Genomic DNA, 11,969 nt, shown 5'->3' with positions numbered 1-11,969 from the left:
GTTTGGATTAGTTTGCTTTGCAATTGATTCACATCACCAATTGAGAAAGCAAAGAAAGGTGGGAGTTTACACCAACTCGTTACATTCTGCCAAACTGAACACGAGGTCAAGCAAGATAACAACTAACAACAAATAGTAAGTCGTTTATCAAAATCTGAACCGCGTTTACATTCCTTCTCAAAAGAGGGGTTCTTGTAGCTATCAGTCCCATACGAGTTTTCTAACTAAGCACGTTAGCTTTCTTTGGAATCCAGCTGTTTCACACGAAAGGGTCTTCGGGCTTGACTGTGACAGGTTGGCTTTATACCATAGTCAAGGGTAGAGGTACATAAAAACCCGAATCAGAATCAAACCCAAGAAAGAAAAGAAAAACTCGAAACCAAGTGTAAGAAAAACCCAATTTATACACTAGAAAGGTGGGCCATTGGGCCGAAAGCCTCGGGAAATCCAAAACACAAGTGTATACTTCACCATTTCCTGTCCTCCCAATAACCAATGGCCACGTGTAAAACCTGTCAGTGTTGAAAAGCTGCACATCATTAACATTAAACATTAAACAGCAAGTGACGAAAGACCTTTCGGCAACTGCCCATTACTTATTAAATAAACTCCTTCAACCATCTAATAATAATAATAATTAACGATGGGAGAGTTATCGGAAAGCTTAGCATCGGAACTCGATCCTCCGTTCAAAGAAATCCAAGCCACCGCCGACGACTGGCGTAAGGCCTTACAAAAAGTGGTTCCGGCGGTCGTTGTTATCCGAACCACCGCCTGCCGAGCCTTTGATACTGAAAAAGCAGGCTCGGGTTACGCTACGGGCTTTGTTGTCGATAAGACTAGAGGAATTATATTAACAAATCGTCACGTCGTTAAATCAGGTTAGTTAGTTAGCATTGGATTTAATATTATTATTATTAGGATTCATTTGTGATTGATTTTATATATTATTAATAGGTCCTGTAGTGGCTGAAGCTACGTTTGTGAATCGTGAAGAGATTCTGAAGAGGTAGGTCCCGCAAAGCCCAGTTGGACCCACAAGACACACCTTAAAGAGGTACGTCTGCGCAAAGATCAACTGGTTCCGCAGGACCCACCAGGCTCAGAGATGAAGACCTTACACGCAGTAAGCCAGCTGTTCCCGCAGGAAAGCCTCCCTTGGTACAGTACCCTGCCTGTTCCCGCAGCTGTAGGTACAAACCAAGAAGGAAGGCTACCCGCACTAACAGTAAAGCTACACGCATAAGGCACTAACTCTTATACTTCAGCAATGTCACCTGAAGGAATGAGCAGGGCGGGAATATTCCCGCCCAAAAGAGCCAGTCCGTACGCTTCCAGAAGATCTTTTGTACTATACCTACCAAGGTATGGACAAAAAGACAAGATCTGGTAAAAGCGACCATGAACCAATCACAGGGTGACAGCTCACCGACAATAGTACGAGGAGGAGCACGCTCCAGTACAAAACGTCGCCATCAGCCGCTGCCTACCCACCAACTCCCATCGTGGCACGAACATAGCCCGTAGTTGGTGGAAAAGGAATATTATACAGCTGGCCGTACCTGCTTGGAAACCTTCCTCGGCTATAAATACTCCAACACCTTGGAACGGTATCATCATCTCATATTATCTTATCTTCTCTAGCTATTTCTCTCAATATACACTTATCTTCAGAGCAATCTAGTCTGATTCTCACGCCGGAGGGTGGTCACAAGGAGGAACCCCCCCCCCCCCCCTTTTCAGTGACGAGCTCACAGTGTCTGTTTTGCAGGTCGAGAAGAACAACCATCTTTGCCGGACCTAACTCTCGTGGGAAACATCTACTTAACCCCTAAGATTATCCTTAATCTGCCGGGGACATTTAGTGTTTCTTCAGATTCCGGTTTACCCGATATACCGAGACCCGGTGAGCTATTAATCGGATCATACAATGATACATTATTATTAATATTAATGTTTTACATTTTGCTATTGATTTTGCCAATTGGGGGTGTTTCATAGAATTTGCATATTCTTTTTGGATTATATCAAGCAATTTGATAGTTTGAATATTGTGATTGTTTTTATTATGCTTTAAAATATGTAAAGCCTAAAGCTTTACTGTTGCAGGAATCATACAAACTCAATGTGCTTCAATGATTTAAGTTTTATTGTTATTGTAAAATATAAACTATAAAGTGCTTCTTTTTTGTTATCTTTGCAATTTGTTTACTTGATACTGAATTGAAGAGAAATTAGTCTTACTAAAATGTGTTCATTTATATATAAATTTACATAAAAAATGCATCTGTTCACATTTTTTTGTAGAATAATATGTGCATTGTTGAATGTATGGATTCAAATAGTCGTCTTGTGCAGTATACTGACAATTTTTTAAAAAAAATTTAGGTTCATGATTTTGGATTTTTCCGTTATGATCCTTCTGCGATACAATTTTTGAGCTATGAGGAGATTCCTCTTACTCCGGATGCTGCTTGTGTGGGCTTGGAAATTCGAGTTGTTGGTAACGATAGTGGATAGAAGGTATACATATTATTATCTGTGTGATTTTATGTTAGGTTTCATCTGTTTAACATTTTGCATTTTCAGATTTCTATTTTGGCGGGTACACTTGCTCGTTTGGATAGAGACGCTCCACAGTATAAAAAGTATGTATTTCACCACTCTTTGCTGTGATTCCAATATTATGTTTATTATTACTTTTCTTTTGAACTTATTTAGTAATCTTCTATTCTTGTGGTATGGATTGCATGTCTAGTAGTATGTAAATTGTAACCGCATTTTATATTTTGATTTTTTTAATTGATCCCAACCATTTATTGATCTGATAAAAACTGATAGTATCTGAATTTTCTTTCTTTTTAATGAAGTATTAACCAAGAGTCTTATTTTTCTACAGGGATGGTTACGACGATTTCAATACATTTTACATGCAGGCAAGTTTCTTCATACTTGCACACAGTTACTGCCTTCTTCATATTTCTATATAATTGATATATAATATAGTTCCTTTTTTTTTAATTTCTGTGCTTTTACAACAGGCGGCTTCTGGTACTAAAGGTGGTTCTAGCGGTTCTCCAGTCATCAATTGGCAAGGACGAGCAGTTGCTTTGAATGCCGGAAGCAAGTCTTCAAGTGCTTCAGCATTTTTCCTGCCTTTAGAACGAGTAAGTATAATTTATATTTTTATTTATATGTTCATCACAGCATATTCAAACTGTCTTTCATAATGTTTTGAATTAGCAATATCCTAAGTTTACAAAAAACTTTTTTGTGTGAACTTACAGGTGGTTAGGGCTTTGAGTTATTTGCAAAAGGGAAGGAGTTCTTATAAAGATAAATGGGAAGCTGTTACAATCTGAAGAAACACTAAGTGACCCCGGCAGATTACGGATAATCTGGGGGTTAAGTAGATGTTTCTCACGAGGGTTAGGTTCGGCAAAGATGGTTATTCCTTTGATGACCTGCAAAACAGACACCGTGAGCTCGTCACTGAGGAGGGGGGGGGGGGTACCTCCTTGTGACCACCCTCCGGCGTGAGAATCAGACTAGATTGCTCTTGAATATAAGTGTATATTAAGAGAAATTGCTAGAGCAGATATCAGATAATATATGGGGATATAAGATAAGATATGATACCGTTCCAAGGTGTTGGAGTATTTATAGCCGAAGGTAGGTTTCCAAGCAGGTACAGCCAGCTGTATAATATTCCTTTTCTACCAACTGTGGGCTACGCACGTGCCATGCTGGTGGTTGGTGGATAGGCAGCGGCTGATAGTGACATGGCCGGCTGTGTACTATTCCTTTTCCACCAACTGCAGGCTATGTACGTGCCACGACAAGGGTTGGTGAGTAGGCAGCGGCTGATAGTGACATTTTGTACTAGAGCGTGCTCCTCGTCGTACTGTTGTCAGTGAGCTGTCACCCTGTGATTGGTTCATGGGCTGCTTTGGTCAGATCTTGTCTATTTTGTCCAAACCTTGGCAGGTATAGTACAAAAGATCCTCCAGAAGCGTACGGACTGGCTCATTTGGGCGGGAGTATTCCCGCCTTGCTCATTCCTTCTTCAGGTGACATTACTGAATTATTGAGAGTTAGTGCATTGTGCGTGTAGCCTTGCTATTAGTGCGGGTAGCCTTCCCTGATGGCTTGTATCCGCAGCTGCGGGAACAGGCGGAGTACTTCACCATTGGGAGGCTTTTCCTGCGGGAACGGCTGGCGTACTGCGCGTAAGGTCTTCATCTCTCTGAGCATGGTGGGTCCTGCGGAACCAGTTGGTCTTTGCGCAGACGTCCCTCTTCAAGGTGAGTCTTGCGGGTCCAACTGGGCCCTGCTGGGACCTACCTCTTCACAATCCCTCGTGGTACCCTTCAGGTTTGTGTGTTTGTCATTTGTTCGTATAACATCATTTAAATTAACATATTTTATACCTATGACTATTTTATGTGTAATGTTTCATGATATGTCTAACTTAGGCAACGTTTCTCTATAAAGGATTTGAGGAGACTCGTCGGCTTGGTTTGCAACCTGAAACAGAGCAGGTTCATATTTTTTTAGTTCTGTTTTTTTTTTGCTTTCTTTCTTGAAGCCTAATCTTAAGTTTTGATTGATCTAGTTAGTGCCCATGCATCTTCATTAAGTGAAACTGGAATGCTCGTTGTTGACTCTGTAGTAAGTTTATTTTTCCATATCTTTTGATATATTACTAGATTGCATAAGTTCATTCGTTATGTGTATTATGTAGGTGCCAGGTGGCCCGACACATAAAAAGTTAGAGCCAGGTGACGTGCTTCTTAGCATGAACAAAGAGGTGTGTGCAAACCTATGAAGCACGCTTTATAGCTGCATTGACATAATGCTTTATGATTTGATGTGTTCTTTTGGTCTTAAAGAACACATCAAATCATAAAGCAAGTAACTTTTTGGTGGAATAAGATTAGCCGCTCTAAGACGGAGTACCTCCACTGTGATTTTGGTGGGATAAACGACAATGAGGACGCACAGATCACCATTGAAGGGCAGGTGGTCCCGCAGGTAACGAAGTTCAAGTATCTAGGATCATTTGTTCAGAGCGATGGGGAATTAGACAGTGATGTGACACATCGAGTTCAGGTAGGATGGTGTAGATGGAAAGCAGCCACAGGTATATTGTGCGACAAGAGTTTCCCGACTAAACTAAAGGGGAAATTTTACAGGGTTGCAGTTAGACCTGCAATGCTTTATGGAGCAGATTGTTGGGCCATCAAGAAGGCACAAGTGCGGAAGATGGAGGTAGCAGAAATGAGAATGCTACGTTGGATGTGTGGGCACACAAGGCTAGACCGAATAAGAAACGTTGTGTTTCGAGAGAGATTAGGGGTAGCGAACATAGCAGACAAGATAAGAGAGTGGAGATTGAGATGGTTTGGACATGTGAAGAGAAGACAGACGACGAATCCTGTTAGATCCGTAGAAAACATTACTATAGAGGGGAGGAGGGGTAGAGGACGACCTAAATTGACTTGGGATAAGAGGATTAGGCATGATTTGATAGACCTAAACCTCTCCGAGGACATGATTGAGGATAGGAATTCTTGGAGAAGTAGAATTAAAGTTAAGGATTTTTAGGGAGAAATGAATACCTTAGGGCTTATACTTAACTATTTAGGTCACATACCATAATGGTATTTTCCTTACATATATTATTATTATTATTATTATTATTATTATTATTATTATTATTTTAGTTTTTATCTAACTGTTGAACTTTGATTTTCTCTGTTTTGCTTCATACATATGTATTTAGAGCCGAGGGTCTCTCTGGAAGCCACCTCTTTATCCCTTTGGATAGATGTACGGTGTGCCTACATCCCACCCTCCCCAGACCCTACTTATAGCTTTGCTGTCGGTGGGACTTGACTGGGTATGATTGATTGATTGATATTGATTGATTTTGGTCTTACAATTGTACAATTTTTGATGCAGGTAACTACTCAGTTTCTGAAAGTGGACAGTCTGCTTGATGATAGTGTTGGTCAAACTGTCGAGTTAGAACTCGAAAGAGCTGGCAAACGTTTGACTGTTCAATTGACGGTGAGATAATTATTATTCTGATTGCATGTTCTTATTGATGTTAGTTTTGTTTTCAAAGTTTGACCAGTTCTGTATATGTTATATTCAGGTTCAAGATCTACACTCTATAACCCCAGATTACTTTTTAGAAGTTAGTGGTGCTGTCATACACCCTCTTTCTTATCAACAGGTTGCTCTGATTATTTTTACTTTGATTATTGTTTAAATTTGTTTTTTTTTTTTACAATTGTATTGTTCTTTATAAACAGGCTAGGAATTTTCGTTTTCAATGCCGTCTTGTCTATGTTTCGGAACCTGGGTATGCTGTTTTACAGATTCTAGTAAGTTAAAATTATTAAAATATATATCATTTAAATAAATCTTTTGTGGGGTCTACAGTTATATGCTTGTTAACGCTGGCATTCCAAGGCATGCTATTATAAAAAAGTTTGCAGGTGAAGAAATTTTACACCTTGAAGACTTTATTAGGGTTTTGTCTACTCTTTCTAGAGGAGCTAGGGTTCCGTTAGAATATATAAACCACACAGATCGTCACAGGAGGAAGGTAACGTATGCAATGATATATTGCTTATAGATGTAAACTTTACAATGCAATGATATATTGCTGATTTCTTTTGGCTGCAGTCTGTTCTAGTTATCATTGATCGCCATGAGTGGTATGCAGCCCCTGAGATTTACACACGTGATGACAATTCCGGTTTTTGGATAGCAAAGCAAGCTCTGCCAGATGCCAATAACCGATTTGTTAATGGTGTTACAAGTATGGAAACAAGTAGTAAGACTGAAGCACATGCTCATGATGAATCTGATCGTGAAACCAAAAGGCATAGATTAGGAGAAGAGCTAAACGAATCAAATGTGGCCAACCATGTAGACTCAATATCTGAGGAAGACACAGTTTCAAGGGGCCCACATGGTTCGGTTGCTGAGCATGAAATAGAGCCAACACTAGTCATGGTTGAGGTTTTTGTACCGTTATCATGCATGCTTGACGGGCAGAATTTCTTTGGAACCGGTGTGATCATACATCATTCTGAAACCATGGGATTGGTTGCAGTTGACCGGAACACTGTTGCTATATCATCATCTGATATTATGCTTTCGTTTGCAGCCTGTCCAATGGAAATTCCAGGCGAGGTTGGCTATTTTTTTTGTGTTATTGACCGAATGACTTTTATTGATTTTTAACTGAATATGTAGGTTGTATTTCTCCATCCTGTTCACAACTATGCTCTTGTTGCATATAACCCTTCTGCGCTAGGGTCTGCAGGTGCTTCTTCAGTGAAAGCCGCTCAACTTCTTCCTGGTAGTTTACTATAGTACAACTTTTATCACACATTTTCATAGTAATACTTTATTCTAATAATTTAATAAACATTGATTATATATGTCATATGATGTTAGAACCGGCATTACGACGTGGCGAATCTGTCTATTTAGTGGGCCTAAATAGGAGTTCACAAGTAACGTCTAGAAAATCAGTGGTTACAAACCCGTGTACCGCCATAAACACCGCCTTGGCTGATTTTCCACGTTACCGAGCTACCAACATGGAAGTAATCGAGCTTGACACTGGTAAACTGTCATCTTTTAAAACATATAATCTTGATCTTGTAGTTAATTAACTGAATTAATCAACTTCTTGTTTGCAGATTTTGGTAGCGAATTTACAGGAGTGCTTACTGATGAGCAAGGACGGGTTAAAGCTTTATGGGGGAGCTTTTTAACTCAAGTTTGTTACTTTCTTATTCACATTTGTACTTTTTACATTTTTTAAATTTTAATGTTAATAGTTGATGTGACGGTTTTAATTTGCAGTTGAATTATGGGGGAAATACAACCGAAGATCATCAGTTTGTTAGAGGTTTACCTATATATACAATAAGCGATATACTTGAAAAGATAATATCCGGTGCAAAAGGACCATCGCTTCTCATAAATGGCATTAAAAGACCAATGCCTCTGGTTAGGATTTTGGAGGTTGAGCTTTATCCCACATTGCTTTCAAAAGCCAGAAGTTTTGGACTGAACGAGTATTGGATTCAAGCTCTTGCGAAAAAAGATCCAGTCAGGCGCCAAGTTTTACGGGTTAAAGGTTGTTTAGCAGGATCTAAAGCTGAAAATCTGTTAACGCAAGGTGATATGGTGTTGGCTGTTAATAAAAAACCGATCACATGTTTTCGTGATATTGAAGATGCATGTCAAGCATTGGATCTGTGTGATGATGTGGATGGAAAACTTGAGTTGACCGTGTTTCGTGAGGTTGGTTGATGTGGGAAGTGATTGTTGGTTCTGCATATTTAAGAAATGAAAAGACTTTGACTTTGGTTGGTTGTGGTTTTTCAGGGGTGTGAGATTGATGTTGTTGTGGGGACAGATGTGACAGATGGAAGTGGAAGTACGCGGGTCATCAATTGGCGTGGGTGTTTTTTACAGGATTCTCACCCTGCGGTGCGTTCTCTTGGGTTTTTGCCTGAAGAAGGCCATGGTGTTTATGTGACTAGGTATGTATCTTTGTTTTCATGCAAATTGGTCAATTTTTATACAAATGAGTCAACTTTTGTAGCATTTAGTATACAAATGTGTTAGTTTTGTAGCAATTCATATACAAGTTGGTTAATCATGTAGTAATTTATGTATACATTAGTCATTTTTGTAGCAACTGATATTCAAAAGGGTCAATTCTATAGCATTATAATTACAAATGGGTCAAATATGTACCAATTTAGGTAACTATGGGCTGTTTTTATAGCAAATAAAATAGCAATATGTATACGCACGGGTCATTTTTGTAGCAATTTTTATACAAACAGGTTATTTTTGTAGGAATTTGTATGCATCATTTTTCGTAGCAATTAATGTAGAAATGGGTCCTTTAACAGGTGGTCTCAGGGGAGTCCAGTGCATAGATATGGTTTATATGCTCTTCAATGGATTGTAGAAGTTAACGGGAAACCGACTCCTAATTTGGATGCTTTTGTTAACGTAACAAAGGTACATCTTTTATTGATATTCAAGTGCTTATTTTATTTTATATAATATATTGTGACTTTAATTCACACTTGATGTTGTAAACAGGAAATAGAAAATGGTGAAGTTGTTCGTGTAAAAACAGTGCAACTCAGTGGGAAGCCACGCGTGCTAACATTGAAACAAGACTTGCACTATTGGCCGACATGGGAGCTGAGGTTTGATCCAGACACTGCCGTTTGGCAGCGTAGGATGATTAAGTCTGTTTGATTGTGAAAGCTCGTTGAAGGCGCGGTGGGTATAGTATACACATTAGAATGATAGAAATGGTGAAGACTGTTGGCGGTTGTATCATAATTTTGTATCAGATATTGAGCTGATATATATAAATTATGTAACAACCCATATTTGTTCCTGAGTAGCCATCTTATCTGAAAATTGCATAACTGATTTAAGTTAGAAACTCTGCGTTTGGGAATGTGTTGAATTATCGTACTTGTCTTTTGATAACAAAATCTTTTTTTGTTATTTTATATATAACTAAAAAAATCGTATGATGACATAACGTCACATGACGCAATACGTTTTTATACGAGCTTCATCCACTATTCCACTACACTATTTAAGTTACTTTAATTGTTATTGCTTAAAATCAAAATACAAAATTAATTACTTTTAGTTTTTTCGGATACAATCATGTGAACTTCATCGGTTATAGAGAAGATAAATTAAGATTTGTTGAGAGCTTGTAAAATTTTGCTGAAAACCATGATTCCCTATAAATCTATAATTTATTTAAAAACATAAATTCTCAAGTTTACGATTCTTTAAATAGTTTTTTTTCAATTATATATGTTTTTTTTTTTGTATTTTCTAAAATTTTCAGAGATGGGTAGGGATATGAAACAATATGAGAATGCTCCATTAACAAATAAATTAGGTTTATAGTCTTTGAATAACAGAATATTGGAATCCTTTGGCAAGCTAAGCTCATATTGCCGAAATAACTTCAAATTAAAAGCCCAAGTACAATCATATTTTGCCTAAAGATCTATCGGGTTAAAATGTTAATTAAATGAGAAAACACTTCAGAGAATGTGGAAATGACACAGGATTGTTGGACTTTTGTAAATATTCAACAAAATAAGAACAAATAGTAGGTAAATTAATCTTATATTGTGTAAATGACATTTAGAATAAAAGCCCAAGTACAATCATGAGATCTTCGTTGGTTATGATGTTAACTGGTTGGGGAAACACATGGAGATGTAGAGAAGATTTGTTGGGATTTTCTACAAATTCATCAAAAATAAGAAAAAAAAGATATGTTGGGATTTGCTATTAAACGTGCTTAGATGTGACAGGTGTGAGGATATGTGACCTTTTCGAATGTCTTCATCCGAGTAATAGAAAAAACGTTAGCTCTCATTAGATAAACCACATACAATAGTTAATACAAGATGTTTAATGTTTCATGAAGATAAATCCCCTACCCAAGTACATCATGAATCCGAGAGCAACTAGTAAAGACGACATATGCTTAATTAAAAACTCGTACATGATAAAACTTCTAACACAAACTTCTTGGCTTTCAGTTTTAATACTAATGTTTCTTAAAAGAGACTCGTCACCTCTTAACTCACAATTTAAACTTCCTTTTGTTTCAATAACTAATCAGCAATTACAAACTTAGTTTTTTATTTTAAAAAAATTAGTCCAATTACACTTTGAACAAAGTATTAATATATTTTTTGTGCAAATGGAAGGAAAAAGTGCCTTCAATTTCGATCTTTTGCTTTGAAGATTTCACCAACAGGCTGGCTAGCTTCCTTCATGTTCAATGCAAACAACCATTTTAGTGTTATATATATATATATATATATATATATATATATATATATATGTTCTTTCACTCGTGTATGTGTTATAATCATTTTATTAAATATTTTGGATGTTTAAATATTGTTCCTTTCCTTCCAAGATTACCTATGGAAAAAAAAATGCAACACGCCAAACGGGGTCTGAAGACCCTACACAAAAGTGACAAAACACACTCTTTTAGTTATTGGAAAACATAACATAATATATAATTGATATTATTTATATGAAATATTGTTTATGTTGGTATACGTATAACTATCATTTTTATTAAGTTGTCTCAACAAACTTTGAAACGTTAGTTAATGAAACAACTACTAGCCCGATGTCAAGTGAGAGATCCGCCCTTTTAATTAACGGAAAATTTTTACTCAAACAAAACGTCAACAAGCAAGAAACCAGTCATAATACAAGGAAAAACCTAAAACCCAAACAAAAGAGACAAACCCAAACCACAAACCTAATAGTACACAAACCTTTTAACTATGGCCAACACTTAAAAATATTTTTAAAAACATGTTACGAATTTACGCGGTGTTATTATTTAACAATGAAAATATAGTTCGTACCAACATATAATATCTTGTAACTATGTTAGACATTTTGTTATCACTGTAACATTGTGTTAATATTGTAGAATAATGAAAACCCCGTAAGGTGTAATGTATTATTGATCAACTATATATAGAGTTACAAGAGAGATAAATACAAGGAAACATAATCAAATACAATCTCTTAAGTATGGTAACACTATAATACTAAAACTCTAATAATATATTCTATAATATTCTCTAATATTCCCCGCAGTCAGAGCGGTAGGAAATCAGACGCTCAGACTGAGCGCAAAGCTTGTGAAGATGCTCGATCGGCAGTCACGTAGAGCAGAAACTCGATCGGTTATAGGTACTAAGAAGATCACTGGTGGCATGACCGTGGTCAGGCGGCTAAGCATGATGATAGGAGCTTCGACTGCGATGGTAGGAGCTATGATTGAGTCGGCCGAAGCAACGACTTGACGGCAAAAAAAAAGGTATATATTCCGAAGAATA

The 11,969-nt window shown here is 37.4% G+C and overlaps 1 pseudogene across 1 annotated transcript; it reads left to right on the top strand.

Annotated features, from left to right (window-relative positions):
* The first annotated feature begins 628 nt into the window (after positions 1–628).
* LOC143609869 (protease Do-like 7) lies at positions 629–9,524 on the top strand (annotated as a pseudogene). Its single transcript, XR_013149490.1, has 24 exons — positions 629–881; positions 958–1,013; positions 1,877–1,906; positions 2,389–2,523; positions 2,590–2,648; positions 2,900–2,936; positions 3,042–3,167; positions 3,288–3,351; positions 4,349–4,374; positions 4,476–4,561; positions 4,620–4,671; positions 4,745–4,810; positions 5,965–6,072; positions 6,161–6,241; positions 6,321–6,370; positions 6,451–6,616; positions 6,697–7,209; positions 7,273–7,378; positions 7,477–7,647; positions 7,725–7,804; positions 7,891–8,334; positions 8,419–8,576; positions 8,955–9,066; positions 9,151–9,524. The product of XR_013149490.1 is annotated as a protease Do-like 7 (transcript).
* The last annotated feature ends 2,445 nt before the right edge of the window (positions 9,525–11,969 follow it).

The sequence above is a fragment of the Bidens hawaiensis genome, unplaced genomic scaffold (genome assembly GCF_021521415.1).
Source record: "Bidens hawaiensis isolate Kalapana, Puna unplaced genomic scaffold, B.hawaiensis_p1.1 tig00017367_1, whole genome shotgun sequence".
Lineage (NCBI taxonomy): Eukaryota > Viridiplantae > Streptophyta > Magnoliopsida > Asterales > Asteraceae > Bidens > Bidens hawaiensis.
The sequence above is the reverse complement of the archived record's forward strand: the minus strand, read 5'-3'. Positions and strand labels throughout refer to the sequence as shown.